Source organism: Solanum stenotomum, chromosome 9 (assembly GCF_019186545.1).
Source record: "Solanum stenotomum isolate F172 chromosome 9, ASM1918654v1, whole genome shotgun sequence".
NCBI lineage: Eukaryota > Viridiplantae > Streptophyta > Magnoliopsida > Solanales > Solanaceae > Solanum > Solanum stenotomum.
Window position 1 is genome coordinate 12305379 of NC_064290.1, and position 5096 is coordinate 12310474.

Genomic DNA, 5096 nt, shown 5'->3' on the forward strand with positions numbered 1-5096 from the left:
TCAGTTGTTGATGAGATGAATCTTGATCATACATCAACTGCAGATGTTGCCACTTCTGCTCCTAGAAGGTCAACTAGAGCTACAACAACACCTACTTGGCACCAAGATTATCACACTGGTCATAAGGTTGGAAAGCAGGTTTTTTACCCTATGGGTAATTATGTTTCTTATCAAGATATTTCTTCACCATATCAAGCATATATAGCCAACATCTCCACTGATGTGGAACCATCCACATATGAAGAAGCTATAACAGACTCTAAATGGGTTCATGTTATGACTCAAGAGCTGCAGGCTTTGAAGGATAATGGGACTTGGAAAGTTGTTCCCTTGCCTCATAATCAGCCAGTTATTGGGTGTAAATGGGTTTTTAAAATCAAGTACAGGTCTGATGGTACTGTAGAAAGGTATAAAGCAAGGCTTGTAGCTAAGGGGTACAATCAAACTGCTGGAATTGATTATCAAGAGACCTTTTCACCAGTTGTGAAAATGGTGACTGTAAGAACTGTTGTTGCATTAGCTGCTGCTGAGAATTGGCCATTGTTTCAAATGGATGTCTATAATGCCTTCTTGCAAGGTGACTTATTGGAGGATGTTTTTATGGAACTACCTAAGGGGTTGAAGGTTCAGGGGGAGACACCTAAGGTCTGCTGCAAGCTTGTCAAGTCCTTGTATGGACTCAAACAAGCTTCCAGACAATGGAACTTCAAATTGACAGAAGCACTGATGGGATCAGGATACCAACAGAGTCATTTGGACTATTCCTTATTCATAAAGAAACAAGGACACAAGATGGTAATCATTTTAGTTTATGTGGATGACTTACTTATTCACAAAGAAACAAGGACACAAGATGGTAATCATTTTAGTTTATGTGGATGACTTACTTATAACTGGAAATGACACACAGTTGATCAAAGAAACTAAACAGGTTCTCCATCAATCCTTCAGGATTAAGGATTTAGGAGAACTGAAGTTCTTCTTAGGAATTGAATTCAGTAGATCAAGCAGGGGAATCCTTATGAATCAGAGAAAGTATGCGTTAGAACTACTAGCTGAAGCTGGATTAACAGGAGGAAAAGTGGCATTGACTCCTTTGGAATTCAACATAAAGTTGACTATAGCTGAGGATGCTGACCAAGCAACTGAACTAGTTGAAGATGTACAACAATATCAGAGGATGATTGGGAAACTACTTTATTTGACGAACACTAGACCTGATATTGCATACACTGTGCAAACACTAAGCCAATTTATGCAGAAGCCTACAAAACAACATTGGAATGCAGCATTAAGAGTTTTGAGATACATTAAGACTCAACCAGGGCTAGGACTGCTAATGTCATCAGAGAAGGACATGAGGTTAATAGGGTATTGTGATGCAGATTGGGCTGCATGCCCAAACACCAGAAGGTCTGTGACAGGATACATATTGAGGTTAGGGAAATCTCTCATTGCTTGGAAATCTAAAAAGCAGGCAACAATCTCAAGGAGCTCAGCTGAAGCTGAGTATAGAAGTCTGGCAGGGTTAACAGCTGAAGTAGTTTGGGTAAATAATCTGGCAAAAGAGTTGGGAATTAAGATTGAAGGTCCAGTATCAATATATTGTGATAGCAAGGCTGCTATACAAATAGCTGCGAATCCAGTATTTCATGAAAGAACCAAACACATCGAAATAGACTGCCATTTCATAAGGGAGAAGATTCAGCAAGGGTTAATCAAAATTGTATATGTATCTTCACATGATCAACTAGCAGATCTACTAACAAAGGCATTGGGAAGGACACAACATGAGTACCTATTATCCAAACTAGGAGTCCTGAATGTCTTCATGGGACCTAGTTTGAGGGGGAGTATTGAGAATTATGGTGTAACATAAACAATGGAGTAGTACGAATTAGTTGAGTTAGAATCACTAAGTTAGTTGGTTAGTGATATGTAAAGTTAGTTAGATAATGAGTTTGTAAAGTTAGTTAGCCAGCTGGCAGCATAGTTAGTTACAGCTGGCAACATAGTTAGTTATATATATACTTGTAAGTAACTTGTAAATATACAACTTCAATACAAATTCAATACAGATAAAAATTCCCAAATCGATTCTCTCTGTTCTTCTTCCTTTCTTGAGTTCTTGTATTCTCTAATTTCCAGATTCAGATTTGATCATAAACATGTCATTTTACCTCGGGGAAACGGCTAAGTCCAATAGTTGCCAAAAGTCTCAATAAACCACTTGTACATTCTACCCCTCCCGTCCAGCCTTTATCCAAAAAAGCATAAAAATAAGATAACAGAAGAAGGAAAAAGTTGAGAAAAAACTGCCCCACTTTTTCTTTCAGTAATGAACAAGGAAAAGCTGAAAAAAGAAAGTGAAGATGAAAAGAAAAAGAAACAGAGAGAGGAAGGTGCGGGAAATAAGAGAAGAGAACATAGAAGATAGAGAAAGAATAAGAACTGTAGGCATTGAAACAATGCCTAATATTATATGCACACCCCTTGCTTCCAGGCTCCAGCCTTTTATTTCTGGATTAGAATACCATGTTTCTGGAAAAGAGCAACTAGATGACCACCCTGAGAATTACGGATGTACAACTATATTTGCTATCTTAGAAACTCAGCTAGCAGCTCATTGGTTCAAGATTTGTTTGTCCACTACATCCACCATGAGCATCAACTCCAGTAACAGGCATGGATCATTGAGCAAAATTGAATAACAACTTCCTTTGTTGCTCATTTGTGTGTGGCAGACTCGCACGTAGAAGCTCCACATGCATTTCTCTACTTACGGCTCTTGCAGCCTCTGGACCAATCACATCAGTGTTTGATGTAGTCTGTGCAAGTATAGATTGAATTATACTTTCATACTTACTCAGACAATACTTGGTAAGTTGACCAAAGACTGTATCAAAAGATGCCTGCCAAAGGGCAGGATTAGGCATGTTGAAGCTGCCACCAGCCTGAGGATCTATTAACAGATGAGATGGCCTTTCAAGAACAGACTTTAAAATAACAGAGGCTCCATCTCCAGCAGGGCTTCCAAGTGGGCGAAGAGGAGGCTATTCTGACGAACAAACAATATCAGCTAGATAAGCACTGAGAGAATTGAGGTCCATACCACTGATGCATCCCACGACTGTTTTTGCAAGATTAGTAATGGTCTCCGCTGCTTCCGTCTCAGTTGGAAGGCCACCAAATAAGACTCTTAAGTGCAGAAAATTGCCATGCAAACTATTCTGGCAGCTCACTTCCAGGAATAAGATGCCGAAGATACCTTGAGATGAGTTTTTGGCCTTTGGGAAGTGATACCAACCATAAAAATACAATATCATCTTTAGGGGTAAGCCCTACAGAACTGCCGCTTTTGCCAAGAGGGTCAACAAGTTGAAGCGAGGCTGCCATACCTTCTAACAGGATCTGTCATTTCTGCCTGAGCTGAGCACCACCATCCTGGGGCTGACTAAACTGAAGGAGCCGGTCAATGTCATCAACCTCAAGGAGAAGATAGAAACCATCTTCTATAGTAATTCTAGCGGCAAGTGTCGGTTCTTGTTCCAAAGGTTTCTCAGATACCTTCTGCTCACCACTTCCATCACTGGAAACAAGACCCGGTGGATCAAATTCAAGAAGAACACAAGGCCTACGAACAGAAGAAAATGAAATCCGCCACTAAGTATCAACATGGAGATGATGCACTTATGTGCCTATTACGCGACCGTGATGATTGCTCCTTATTTGGATAGAACCGACGTGTTGATTTTGTTTCAGCTGCTTTCTTTGTTAACCGAGCCTGGTGATAATAATCATCCACATAAGGATCATTTCCATGTGTTGCAGAATGCTGCATTTTCATAATGCTCTGTATTTCATCACCATTCATGTACTTAGATCTGAACTGTGTTTTCTGGTTGCCACCATCAGTAGCTTGTTTAGAAGAATGTGCACTCTATTTACCTTTATGTGATGACTTAGATCTTGGATTTCTGTAATCCGCCGATCCATACTTGCTAAAATGGGATGGGGAAGGGAATGAGTTAAATAATTGAGATTGACGGGCTGAAAAATGACCTAAAGTCAGCTGAACTGCAAGATGCAATCTCTGCTGTTGTAGCTGCAGCTGGGGGGACATAATCTGAAGGATAATAACCCGTTTTGATGAGGAAAATGATGTGGTAAGATACTGTTCATGAGACTAGAATGGTCTCCATGTAAGAGTCCAGCATGGCTGGTCCAGCGATTTTGCAGCCGGTTATTAAGTGAATATTGTTCAACTGTGACATGTTTCCACCATAATGGAGCCCATGAGGCAAGTTTGGAAAATGCATATTAGAGTTTGACAAAGTAGAGCGATTAACAGTGAAATAGGGAGACTTAGGTCCAGTATCAAGATATAAGTTTTGCGGATGCAAATGGCTTCAAGGTGAGGATTGTTGAGACTGGCCACCCGGAGGAGGAAAAGAATTGAACGATGACTTTGGTACTATAATGGGTTCATTTAAGAAGTGCTGAAGTTGTTGTGGTCGCTGAGGGTATGAGGATGTCCTATACAATGGTTTCGACTCCGCAAGATGCACAGCAGAGATATGTGGTTGTGAAGACCATCTTTTGCTTTCATGGTAACTTTCGTTGTCAGAAAAATCCTGATCAAACCAATCAAGAAAATCTGCCTCCTTTGACCATTCAGCTGGGCACCGATGAACCTGCAAATAACTTCCATAAATAAAAAAGACATCCACAACAAGTCATCACAAGAATGAAAACTGCTGAGGCATCAAGTGCAAATATCAACTAAAGCGTCGGCTTTGGCAGAAAAAGAACTATTAAAGAAAAATACAAAATATAATTGTAATGTAGAAAAACGTAACTATAAACATGAGCAATAATTATTTGGACAAATAGAGGTTAAAGTTATAATAAAGCTATGTATATGAAGTAAAAATCATGTCTATCAAGTTCAAAAACCAATTAGGTTTCTGTAGTTTAATGTTTTTAGTGGCGAGTTTTCTAATACTATGTTTCTATTTCTTAATCCTAACCACTGATAATTTCAGGCATAATGTCATCTTAACAGTTAATGCATCATCTTATTAACTATATTTATC

At 39.4% G+C, this 5096-nt stretch overlaps 1 pseudogene; it reads right to left on the bottom strand.

The window, feature by feature from the left end:
- Positions 1-2293: 2293 nt before the first annotated feature.
- On the bottom strand, positions 2294-4675 carry LOC125877932 (protein PAT1 homolog 1-like; annotated as a pseudogene).
- Between the last annotated feature and the right edge of the window lie 421 nt (positions 4676-5096).